The following is a 14,345-nucleotide window of genomic DNA, read 5'->3' as shown; positions in this document are numbered from 1 at the left end:
ATACACATCACGAAGGAAGCAGTAGGGGAAAGGCATCCTCATCATCTACAGTTTATTTTCAATGACGTTTATAAGATTCTTCATTTTCAAAAACCATAATATAATTTATGAACATCAATAACACATTAATGCAATGGCAAAGCTCTTTATGTAGTAAAAATATTTAAACAAATACTCAATCGTTCAGATGAAATGTTTATAGCCTAGTTTGGGCAACTGGTTTCCTTAACTCTGTTTTTTTATTTATGTTAGTCTTGTTCTTTCTTTCATATAGGTAGGTTGTTTTAAGATTTTAGTGAATCTTTCAAACTTGTCTTAATGAGGGTTTTGTTTTAAATATTTTTACTACATAAAGAGCTGTTGCCATTGCATTAATGTGTTATTGATGTTTTATATTATATTTTATTTTATAGCCTTGAAAATGCGACTTGGAATTGTGGTTGAAACGTCAATTGAAATTAAACTGTTGATGAGACGACTTAGATTTATTGTTTTTTTTTCTCAATTCTTAGGAAAATATACTTATATCCGGAATATACTAAATATATCCCATTTTATATAGATTTATATATATATCTGACGTGTGTGATGTGTAGTTTTTTTTTTTTTTTTTTTATGTAAAATATATTCCCAGATATGCTTATAAGATTCTTCATTAAAACCACATATTCTTAACAATCAAATAAAGCAAACCTCCTTCGGTGCACATCTTTAAAAACTAAAGTTCCGGCTACGTTCAGATGCATGGATCTAGACATTGTTATTACCAAGTGTTTTTTGTTCAGTCTTCTCGGGGACAACGATGTGTTGGAAAACCCATCCAATCTTTCAAACTTATTCGGCAGTAATTGACAAATAAAAGTGACTATTGTTTTAAGTCATATTTGTGGTTGCATCAATATTCTGGGAACAGAAAACTTGGATTTATCGTATTTTTTTTCTCAATTCTTAGGAAAATATACTTATATCCGGAATATACTAAACATATCCCAGTTTTGTAAGATTTATTCATATATTTCTGACGTAGGGATGTCTAGTATTTTTTTAGTAAAATAGTTTATTGAAGGTTTGAGCATAACGTTTGTAAGATTTATTTAAATACATACATCTCTCTCCTCGGCTATCTAGACATCTGATTACCAACTCCCTTCAGTCTTCTCGCAACGAATATGGAAAACCCATTAGTTTTGTTGGTCTCCTGGCTTTGACAAATAAGTTGACTGATTATGTAATTCAGAATACCAGCAAAGAAAGATAACTACATAAATATAATAAATGTCTACAGCTCTCTTATATGGTTTGATCTCAGCTACAAGAAGCCTTTCATCCGTTCTAGTAAGTTTACTGACAGTTTGGTAAACTTGTGTGACCACGGATGGAAGGCGTCTGCACGAAAAAATAAATACATTAATTACATAATAGGTAACTAAATAAGTTTACTGATTAATAAATTAATGAATAAGCAAATAAATAACTACATAAATAAATAAATAATATATATATATATATATATATATATACAAAATCCATTATCTAAGCAATAAATAAAAAATAATTAAATATAAAAATAAATTAATAAAGAAATAAATAAAAGTAACTAAATAAGTATACTGATTAATCAATTTATTAATAAGCAAATAAATAACTACACACGTAAATATATATATATATACATATATACAAAATCCATTATCTAAGCAATAAATAAAAAATTATATAGATAAATACAGAAATAAATTAATAAAGAAAATAAATAAAAAAATAAATCAAAATCAGCCAGATGGCGTGGCAGAGTGACCGGAAATGATCTCTTTACGGTAAGGGTTCTCTTTAGCGTATCAGACAAGTATGGTCTCTTTCACGTATCAGACAGGTACGCTACCGACCATGAAGAGAGATCACATCTGTTCCCCTTTAAAGGATAGTTAGGTGTCTCAACATGTGTTCTCAATCTGGCTAAGTGTATATATGTAGATAAATAGACATGTTTATTTATTATTATGCCAACGGAAAAATATTTAAAAAAAGGACAACAGAGGCATCATTATACCCACTATGGCGTCTTAGAAGGAAATGAGTTTGGTGGCAACCTATGAATTGTGGAACTCCGATATATGAGGACGCCAGTTCGAGTCTCCCAAGAGGCAAAAGGAAATCAACAACTTCTACCCTAAGCAACCCAAAATCCTACATACAATAACCCATTGATTAATCTTGCAACGCGCCTTTAAGATCTGGTGTCAGCTTCGGTGGGCCATGGTAGGACTTGAAAGTCAAAGGGGTGAGTGAAGGAAATATCCGTTATTGTTATATGTTAATCTTCTGAGATTGTCTCAATAAAAATCTAACTTCCGTTATTGTTATATGTTAATCTTCTGGGATTGTTTCAATGAAAATCTAACTTCCGTTATTGTTATATGTTAACTTCCGTTATTGTTATATGTTAATCTTCTGAGATTGTTTCAATAAAAATCTAACTTGTCTGTCGATATACACAATGGTGCAGTGTAGCAGATTTCACTTATTTCAACCAAAAGCAAAAACGCTTGACTTTGAGCTGCTAATAGAGATTATTACACACACACACACATATATATATATATATATATATATATATATATATATATATATATATATATATATATATATAAATATATATATATATATATATATATATATATATATAAAACAAGAAATAAAATTCATTATGATCCTTCTTAGCGACACAATGCTCTCAGTTAGAAACATGTAGTGGAAAGCAAAGAGAAAAAACACACTCTTAAAGGCTAAAACTAAATAAAAAAAATTAAACATAAAAAAGGGCCAACTCACTGAGAAGATGCTTTCTAGAGGATACTGGCTGTCCTTCCTGAAGAAAATAAAAGAATTAAAATTATATTGTGAAGGTTATTGTTAAGGAAAGTGTTATAATGATAGCATTACTGCAATTACTACAAGTATTACCACTATTGCAACTAATACAATTACTGATAAAAATAATGATAATAAAGATAATAAGCCGCAAGTCATGTTCTTGGAGATCTGCCTGAGGAGAAACTAAGTGAAATTGGAAGCAATTTTTGTTGTACCTTTGATACCTCGTTTTTCATGAATCGTTTTGAGCTGTTTATGTTCAGAACAATCTTCTCGGGTCTTATCTGTTTGCGTGTTCAAGTATACAATCTTCATTAAGCATTGTTCATTTCTGGTCCAATCAGCCCCAATCATTCCAGCTTTTTTTTGATGTAGGCTCTTAAATCCTGATACTTTCCCAGATATTTTCGTCTCTCGCCTTTTATGGTGACAATAGAATTACGAAATAGTAAATATGAAAGGTTCGAGAAGAGAAATAAAAATAAGACATTGCCTGGCTTGAGGACAAATGAAACGTGACTTAAATTCTCCTTGAAAAATGTAAAGGTGATCACTGATATAGACGTGTGCTGGAATACTACAGTCAAGAGATAAATCAACGATAACAGAGAGAGATTTCTTAAGAACAGAAGTTCATTCAACATACAAATACTGAGGCAATTTACTGTGGCCTTCACTAAAACCAGATGTCAAATTTGCCTCAAAATAGCCTCGCAATATTACACAGAAATCCCTAAATAAAAAAAAAAAGAAAATTTCAAAAGATACTATTATATTACTAATTAACTGCCTTGTCACATAATCTCCTCTTAAGGGCAGATGCAATTGCTTGGGATGCCAAAAGCATTTTTTGCATCAAGGAAGTTTTGCCAGGGACGCATTCTTTCCTAGAGCTGCATTTGTTACCTGCACTCTCTCTCTCTCTCTCTCTCTCTCTCTCTCTCTCTCTCTCTCTCTCTCTCTCTCTCTCTCAAACCTAAGTTTAGTAGTAAAAGTCCAAATCACTGATCTAACATTCTCTATAACGGCTCACCACTAAACAGGTGAGCTGTTACATACAACAGTTGCATGAGGAGAACTTCGTTTGACGACCTCTCCCGATCGCTTGCTTACAGGCTGCCCTCAGGAGCAAGAACTCCCGCTGGCCTTGTGCCAGCGGTATCTAAAAACAAGAGCAAGACAATTCCATCACCACTCTCGATACAAAAGCATAACCAGAGAGTCATTTGGGTGAGGAGAACAGACGCTCAAAGACAAAGAGATAAGCACAGCGGAACACTGAGATGTCACAAGTGCTGTTGGGTATTCCGACGAAGTTTTTTTTATTACATGCTTTTATTTAACTTGACTTCTGTGTCTGTCTGTCTGTCCTCAAATCTTGTAACTCAATTTTCGACCTGTTTCCTTCGTCCGATGGACTTGAAACTTTGCATGGTTACTCAATCCAGGTGACAAAACAGCCTTACATGATCAGTAGGTCAGCAGTGACCTCTAGTGACCCTACAGTGACCTCCCCAGGATCTCAGTGTTTGTATGAAACTCTTCGGATTTTTCAAACCTTCTTTGACTCGACAGGATATCAATTTCGTTAGCTAGAATCATAAATCGGTTACAGTTCCTGTCGAAACTAAAAAGTAGAAAATAAAAAAATATTGATAAACATTTTTGAAACACGCTTTTATTAAAATGGACCAAAAAGTGAAAAATAAATCTTTTGGGACACGCCAGGATTTTCTTGCAATTAATCATGTCTACAAAAATAAAAGCGTGGGCACCAGACATGGAAGGAATATGCTACCAGAAATGAAAAAAGATTTATTTCTTTTCTTATAGCACTTCTTTCCATGTTTGGCACCCCACGCTTTTATTTTTCTAGACCTGATTAATTGTAAGAAAATCCTGATGTCTCAAAAGATTTATTTTTCAGTTTTTAGTCCATTTTAATAAAAGAGTGTTTTTTAAAAATGTTTTTCAATATTTTTTTAAGAATCCTACGTTGTTGAACTAGTTGCAAGAACAGACTAACATAATCCCGTTATAAAGAAACTAGTTGCAAGAACAGACTAACATAACCCCGTTATAAAGAAACAAGATGCAAGAGCAGACTAACATAATTGTAAAGAATCTAGTTGCAAGAGCAGACTAACATAATACCGTTGTACAGAAACTAGTTGCTAGAGCAGACTAAAGTAATCCCGCTATAAAGAAACTAGTTGCTAGAACAAACTAACGTAATCCCGTTGTAAAGAAACTAGTTGCTAGAACAGAATAACGTAACCCAATTGTAAAGAAACTAGTTGCAGGAACAGACTGAGGTAATCGCGCGAATAAAACGGGACTTTGCATGTGACTTAAAAACCTGAGTGGCGAGGAAGACTTCATTACAGACCAAATGAGCCTCTCAAAAGCAATTAGCAATGCATTAATGGCGACAGTGCGAATGCCCTCACAAACAGGCGACGAGGAACGCAACAATTTGAGGAGTTCTGTCAAAAGAGGCTGACTTGAGGCCCAGTTTGGCCATAAAGGGAAACTGTGGCGCCGCCGGTACCGGAGGGCGCACGGACAATTACCGCCCCTCCGATGATCTGGAACTGATTACCTGACAAGTGAGGGAGGGAGGGAGAGAGGGAAATACAGAGGGGGAGAAGGGTTGGAGAGAGAGAGAGGGGGTGGGAGGTTGGAGGGAGAGAGGTAGGAAGGTAAAGTGTTATGCAGAGAGAGAGAGAGAGAGAGAGAGAGAGAGAGAGAGAGAGAGAGAGAGAGAGAGAGAGAGAGAGATAAAGTGTTAAGCAGAGAGAGAGAGGGGGGTATAAAGTGTTAAGCAGAGAGAGAGAGGGGGGTATAAAGTGTTAAGCAGAGAGAGAGATGCAGAGGAAGGTAAAGTGTTAGAGCAGAGAGAGAGAGAGAGAGAGAGAGAGAGAGAGAGAGAGCCACGGGTGGCGAAGAAAGAGAGGTATAAGAAAGATAGGACCAGAAGCGGAGAAGGAAAGAAGAAGATGGGCAAGAAAGGGAGTGAGGTAAGGAGATAGGAAGGGAGGAATGTAGGTAGATAGGGAGGGAGGGAGGAAGGGAAGACGAGGAGAGACGAGGAAGGGGGGGAAAATAAAAGCTGCATAATAGCTCCCTGGTTTCATTCCTGAAGCCAATTACAGTCTTTTCTTATCGTTTTTTCAAGGTCCTCATTTTTACGATCGCGCATGCGCCGTCATGAGTCGTAAAAGGAAAATGTTTCTAAGCTAAAGAAAAAAAAAAGGGAAAAATAAGTTTTTGATGGCCTTTAAAATGCGTCTTTGGTGTTACCAGTTTGATGACGTTCGTTTTATTTGGAGTGAATAATAAAGCATAATAATTAAGGCTCTTTTGAAAGTTGTTATTCATTGATACTGTTTTGAACTGCGTTCGAAAACTGACAAGCCGAATAAATAAATAAATAAATAAATAAATAAATAAATAAATAAATAAGTGGATAAATAAATAGATAGCAGTTGAAAAATTCCTCAAATTACAGGAGAAATTAATGGTTTCTCAACTAGAGTTTCTTTACGCTGGAGAACTTGAAAATAACAAACAATCTTTTTTATCATATTCTATTTTTCCATTTTGACCCGGTATCATAAGAGATGGTCGAGAAAGTAAGCCCTGAGTCTAGGTACTTTACATACCGCCTCGAAGCTCGGTGCAACGTTTACATGCCTTCATTCTACATAATCATAAAGGCCCCACAACGAGAAAGACTACTTTTTGGCTGGACGACGGCAAATTTAAATGTGTAATCCATTATCCGTAGAGTATCTGTGATACGCACAGAAGGTGGGTATATATATGCACACACACATATGTATACATATATAAATTTGACTCGCATCAGGATCGAACCCAGGTCTTTCAAATGAAAGACCAGAGCGCTGCCAACCAGGCCACACAAGATCCTGATGCGAGTCAGAAATTTATTTCTGTGTTAGATATTTTTATATATATATATATATATATATATATATATATATATATATATATATATATATATATATATATATATATATATATATATATATATATTTATATATGTATGTATGTGTGTGTGTGTGTGTGTGTGTGTGTGTATATATATACATATATATATATATATATATATATATATATATATATATATATATATATATATATATATATATATATATATATATATATATATATATATATATATATTTTATATATATATATATATATATATATATATATATATATATATATATATATATATATATGGATACATGTAGTGTTTCACGCATTATTATTATTCATGATTTATTCCATGGTTTAATTGTACTGAAACGAAATCTATGTGGATCTTATGCTTTCATTTATTGCTCACAGTACTACGAAAAGCTGGTTTTGTAACAACAATATTACTAATCAAGAAAAACTCACTGCATATATCCACCAACGACAAAACTCCTACGCGTATGTTTCTCGACCGTGAATGTTGAGGTACGGGCCAGGAAGCTCACCTTTCAATACAATGTTATTCAAAATCCACATATATCTTTTATGCATAATCCTGCTAACACACACACTCGGCTTAGCAAACAAAGAAGAGCCCTGAACCAAAACGTCACTTCCTCCACGGAAGTGACGATAATAATCACAATAATAATTCTGTCTTCAAATAGAAAATAAAATTGGTTTTAGTTTTCTGTAAACGAAAACTATTGTGCTGGCTTTGTCTGTCCGTCCGCACTTTTATTCTGTCCGCCCTCAGATCTTAAAAACTACTGAGGGTGAGGGCTGCAAATTGCTATGTTGATCATCCACCCTCCAATCATCAAACGCACCAAATTACAGCCCTCCAGCCTCAGTCATTTTTATTTTATTTAAGACTAAAGTTAGCCATAATCGTGTTTCTGGCAACAATATAGGATAGGCCACCACCGGGCCGTGGTTAAAGATACATGGGCCGCGGCTTATACAGCATTGTACCGAGACCATCGAAAGATAGATCTATTTTCGGTGGCCTTGATTATACGCTGTAGCGGCTGTACAGAAAACTCGATTGCGCCGAAGAAGCTTCGGAGCATTTTTTACTTGTTTTCTTGTCTCTTCCATCTTCATGTTATTAAGGCTATGTATTAGCAAACAGTTCGAAGCTTTGCTCTGCCTGTGACCAAATGAACATTTACAAACACACATTTTCACTAAGCATATTTAGTGACCTTACAAATAACTGCACTAGGCAAACTATTCCACATTTTACTTGTAGCCAACACAAATCTAACGACCTTTCTTAACATCTCGTGCAGAAATGTCAGGTGGCTCTCAGAGGCATTTAAGGGTGAAACCAAAGATTCTCTACTTCCTCCCATATGCATCACCCTAAACGGGTGACAGCTGATCCTCCTGTTACACCTCGCAAACGCATCACCCATAAACGGGGTGACAACCCGCAAACCCTGCACAGACGCCGAAATGCAAAACCCATAAATGGGTGACAGGCAATCGCTTCTTAATAGCATCCAAACATGAATAACCCTCCCCCACCAACACCCTGAATGGGAGAGGGAGAGGAGGAGGAGGAGGAGGAGGAGGAGGAGGAGGAGGAGGAGGAGGAGGAGGAGGAGGAGGAGGAGGAGGAGGAGGAGGGGGAGGAGGAGGAGGCGTCGCCGTATAAGGTCATGACAGGGCACTACAGCATTGCAGAGACCCGCTTCCACCGGAGATGAAAATGAAAATAAAACAATAAAAATGAAAACAGAGAAACTTTGGGACTTGGGGGGGAGAGGGGGGAGTGTTAATGGGCAGAATCAGGTCTGAAAGCACAAAGAAAGAGAGAGAGAGAGAGAGAGAGAGAAAGAGGGCCTTTGTGCTCGCAAGGATCGTAAAAGCGAGCCGGTTAAAAGTTCGTTCACTCTTTCCCGTCCTTGGCCCCTGGCACTTGGGCATAATAGTCTGTTTCTTCTTCTCGGTTTGACAAGTCTCATCTTTTCCTCTGTTTCATCTTTCTAATCATTTCGTTACTGTTATTTATTCAGCCTTTTACTTCTTTTCCCCCCTTTTTTTTTACATACCGCTTCCTTTTCCCAGCCACAAATTAAAAAAAAATAAAATACGATACACAGAGTAGAACTGAATTGAACTGAATACAGAATTTAGGCCAAAGGCCAAGCACTGGGACCAATGAGGTCAATCAGCGTTGATAAGGAAACTGACAGTAAAAGTTTGAAAGGTGTAACAGGAGGAAAACCTCAAAGCAGTTGCACTATGAATCAATTGTTAGAAGAGGGTGGAAAGTAAGATGGAAGAAAGAGAATAAGAAAGGAGGTACAGTAAAACGAACGGAAGAGGTTGCAGCTAGGGACCAAAGGGACGCTGCAAAGAACCTTAAGTAATGCCTACAGTGTACCACATGAGGTGCACTGACGGCACTAACCCCTTACGGGATATATACAGAATAAGAACGACGCATCATACTGAATGCTAAAAAATAAAGGACATTGGAATGAAAGTTTTTTTTTGTAATGGAAAAAATTAAATTAATATAAGCTGCCACAAATGGAAACTGGAGCTCGTAAGACAAACTGATACGTAATCACGGGACATGCTCAATATAAACCAAGAGTTACCGTGAATATAAAATGAATATGACGAAACGTAGCTATTAGTATTCTTTCTCTTGCCAAGATATCTTCTTGCGACTGTTATTACTTCTTTAGCACTTGTACGTGAACACTGATGAGGTGTAGAAATACATGGAAGCTCTCGGTTCGAGCCATTTCTTTTAATATAAACCATGGGATATTGCTAATATCATCTGAAATATAAAGATCATAAACCATGGAATAAGGGGACCATAAACCAAGTAATATACTGATCGTAAACTTGGGCTCTACTGCAAGTTGAACCAATGCCAAGAAATAAATGAAAATATGTGGCTGTAACTAATGCAAACGGAACTGTGCACTAGTTATTCAAAGAAATTTACTAGCTAAAACCAATGGGCTTCTTTAAGAAAAATAAGACATTTTGAATAAAATCTATGCAACATCTTCAATACACATCAAAAATATAGTGAACAAAATACCTTCTTGCACAGAGCAATAGCACCATCGGGCATAGATAGAACGACTTAATATTAAAACCCAAGATTATACTGAATGTGAAATGAAAACATATGATTACAAGATAAAATAAAGAGCATAATGAATGAAAAAATTTGGACTTACAAGATAAACAAGTAAAAAATGTGCCGAAGTTTCTTCGGCGCAGTCGAGTTTTCTGTGCAACCGCTACACCGTATAATCAAACCCACCGAAAATAGATCTATCTTCCGATTGTTGTTATAATGCTGTATGAGCCACGGCCCATGAAACTTTAACCACGTCCCGGTGGTGGCCTGTCCCATATCGTTGCCAGAAGCACGATTACGGCTAAATTTAACCTTGAATGAAATAAAAACTTCTGAATCTAGAGGGCCGCAATTTGGTATGTTTGGTGATTGGAGGGCGGATAATCAACATACCAATTTGCAGTCCTCTAACCTCAGTAGTTTTTAAGATGAGGGCAGACAGAAAAAGTGCGGACAGAAAAAAAGTGCGGACAGAATAAAGTGCGGACGGACAGACAAAACCGGCAAAATAGTTTTCTTTTACAGAAAACTAAACCCATCATTATATTAAATAACAAATAATGACTTGCTTAAAATACCCTACTCAGTAACTTTTATATTAGCTATGACACCCTGTTTAATCACTTTTATTCTGGCTAATTTTGGGCTCCTTATGAGGTTAAACCTCCCTGAGAACAGAGTAAGGGATTCTGACGACTAAAGACAGTATGAATGCCGTTGTCAAAGCAACTTACTCTCGTAACCATAATCTTCACATATTGAATATAGAATTTAGGCCAGAGGCCAAGCACTGGGACCTATGAGATCATTCAGCGCTGAAACGGAAATCTACAGTAAAAGGTTTGAAAGGTGTAACAGGAGTAAAACCTCTCAGTTGCACTATGAATCAACTGTTAGAAGAGGGTGGAAAGTAATATGGAAGAAAGAGAGTATGAAAGGAGGTACAGTAAAAGGAACGATAGGGGTTGCAGCTAGGGGCCGAAGGCACGCTGCAAAGAGCCTTAAGTAATGCCTGCAGTACAGTGCACCGCACGATGACAGCACTACCCCCTTACGCGGGTAATCTTCACACGAGATCTTATCACGCGAGACATTATGCATCTGATTCGCCTCCCACGAGAATTACAGTGCAAGGAGAAGATCCTTCTAGGATACAGGACTCTATAAAAGCGCAAATAAGTTCCACACAAAACACTCAAAGCAGCTCCAAGAGAAAGTGAAGAATACACAGTTATGCAAACAGCACTCCACGAAAGGATAGATAATTCCCATTTAAAACCAGAAACGCGGCGAGGAGGGGAATTTCCTAGAATGGTCCTCTAAAAAGAACAGGAAAATCTTATACATAGTTATGCAAACAGCACTCCACGAAAGGATGGATAAGTCCTATGTAAAACCAGAGAAGCAGCGAGACGGGACATTTCCAGGAATGGCTCTATAAAGGAACAGGGAAGCCTCATGTATAATTAAAAAAAATGGCAGACCAAGAATACATATGTAAACAGCTGATTCGAAGCTTGTGGGAATGAAAATATCCCCCACCATCACGCCACGAAAGGACAGGCAGGTGTCACATAAAGCAAAGGCAGCTACTCAGAATTGAAAAAAAAAAAAAAAATAGTATATCCTTTCCATATTCTTGTGGTTTCACAATCGAAGTCGTGTTCACGCCGTTATCACCTCTACGCGACCTTTCCGTAAAGGTTATCTTCGGTTGCACAATACTTGACACTCCTCGCTTGTCAAAATGGTCGACAAAATCGTGTGTTTTATTTACATTCCAATCGTTTCTCTATTCATTTCATTCTTCATTCTTTTCAAACTGTTTCGTTTTTTCTTCGGTTAAACCATTCTTTTCATTTATCTTCGTTTCTCTTGCCATTTTATATATATATTTTTTTTTATATTTCCTCAATTAATTTTTAAATGTTGCTTTTCCAATCTCTTCTACGAACTGGATGTTATCCACTGTCTACATGTACATTGTGTGCTATGAATATCTAAAAGTGTTTATAGGCAGCCACACACACATTCGTGCACGCACACAAATATATATATATATATATATATATATATATATATATATATATATATATATATATATATATATATATATATATATATATTGTTGACTTTCTTTTAAGTAGACTTCAAAGAGGTAGAATACAAAGGTCTCACATGTTGAGAGAGAGAGAGAGAGAGAGAGAGAGAGAGAGAGAGAGAGAGAGAGAGAGAAGAGTATAAAACCAGTATTATATAATAATAATAATATATACATATACCTTTATTCCACAAATTTACAGTGGGTATTCTTACAACGTGCATTGGTTAAAATATACATAAAATGTTTGTTTAAAATTTTAGCCTCATACTGATGAAAGTAATATATACATAGAATTATATATGTTATCTATTAACAATATTTTACATAAAACAAAACATCTGATCCAAAACACAATGCCAACAATGGCTCATCCAACAACGTCAAGAAAATAGCCTTTCAATTTTCTTTTAAAAGAATTTATTGTTTCGCTTTTTTACATCTGAGGGAAGTGTATTCCACAAAACAGGCCCCCTCACTGATAAGGCTCGCTCAGCTAATTTAGTCCTAGTACGTTTAACCACCAAGTTATCTGTTTGCCTTGTTATTCTTACAGTGTTTTCTCCTACTGTCTCTATCTCTATAACTCTTTCTGATGGTTGTAAATTGCGCTGCTTAAACATGAATAAAGCAAGGTCATATTCTATTTGCTCTTTAATTTTTAACCATTCGAGCTTCTTTATGAATGGAGTAGCATCAGACTTTTTCCACCTCCCACAGCAATTTTAGCAGCAAAATTCTGAATTCTTTGTACCTTCTGTATTAGAGTTGCATGTCCTCCTCCCCATAACACAGCACAATATGAAAATCACGATTCAACGACCATTTTTCTTGAGTCAAAGTCAAAAGATTCCTTGTGTCTGTTCAAAAACACTAAAATGCTATTTGCTTTCTTACATATAGATTCTATATGACCATTAAATGTCATTGCTATCTATATATAAACCTAGATTTTTTTCACATTCAGAAGAGATGTACCAGCTCTGATAACCAGATTCGATGGTATTCTATCTATATCTACAAATATAAACTGAGTCTTATTTGTGTTTATTTTCAAACCGTTTTGGCAGAAGTAGGAATTGACTCGATCCATCGTTCCTTCCATATTTTTACGAGAGTGTCTAGGTTTTCATATTTATTGAAAGAATGAATTGTGCATCATCAGCAAATTGAACAAGTTCACAATCATGCGCAATACTTTTGCAAGTCATTGATAAAAATATTAAATAAAATGACCTAAGACCGATCCTTGAGGCATTCCATAATTAACGTTTTTCTTAGTTGAAATATAAGAATCCATTTTCACAGACTGAAAGCGATTGGATAAGTAGTCTTCAAACCAAAATTTATCAATGCGAAGTAACTTAGCATGCACGACAAGTTCATAATCTCCAACTTTCGAGCAGTTCGAAGACTTCTGCCTTTCCTTGAATTAAAAATTCCACCGTGTCACACCTTAGTCATCAATCGTCCTTTGGGACTCCCACAGAACTGGGCAGATGTTTCATCGTTATAATCAAGCGGTAAGAAGTTCCGTCGTGTGAAATTTGTAGTCTTATTCTCTTCTTGTGATATTCACATTTTATGGATGAATAATTTACATAACACTTCTCTTAGCTTACGACAGGACCTCCTGTCATCTCCAGAGTGTAACTGTGAAATGGGCTTCTGTAAAACTGTGTACATGGCATGTAAGCAGAACCATTAATCTCACTTAATTGATCTTTTTCTCCTGTCATCAGTTGGAACGTGAATGATTGTCGACGACCTCCTCCTCCTCCTCCTCCTCCTCCTCCTCCTCCTCCTCCTCCTCCTCCTCCTCCTCCTCCTCCTCCTCCTCCTCCTCCTCCTCCTCCTCCTCCTCCTCCTCCTTCTTCTTCTTCTTCTTCTTCTTCTTCTTCTTCTTCTTCTTCTTCTTCTTCTTCTTCTTCTTCTTCTTCTTCTTCTTCTTCTTCTTCTTCTTCTTCACTGGTCTCGTTTTTATAATGTAATATATATAATATAAAAAATATATGATATATAATACAATATAATATAATATAAAATATAATATAATATATCAGGCGCATTCAGCATCCGTAGGCTATCTGTACACTATTATTATTATTATTATTATTATTATTATTTATTATTATTATTATTATTATTAGGATAGTTTAACCAGACCACTGAGCTGACTATCAGCAGTCATAGGGCTGGCCAAGGCTATCTAAAAAAAATACATGGATAAACATTGACTACTATAAA

Source organism: Macrobrachium rosenbergii, chromosome 54 (genome assembly GCF_040412425.1).
Source record: "Macrobrachium rosenbergii isolate ZJJX-2024 chromosome 54, ASM4041242v1, whole genome shotgun sequence".
Classification (NCBI taxonomy): Eukaryota; Metazoa; Arthropoda; class Malacostraca; order Decapoda; family Palaemonidae; genus Macrobrachium; species Macrobrachium rosenbergii.
The sequence above is the reverse complement of the archived record's forward strand: the minus strand, read 5'-3'. Positions refer to the sequence as shown.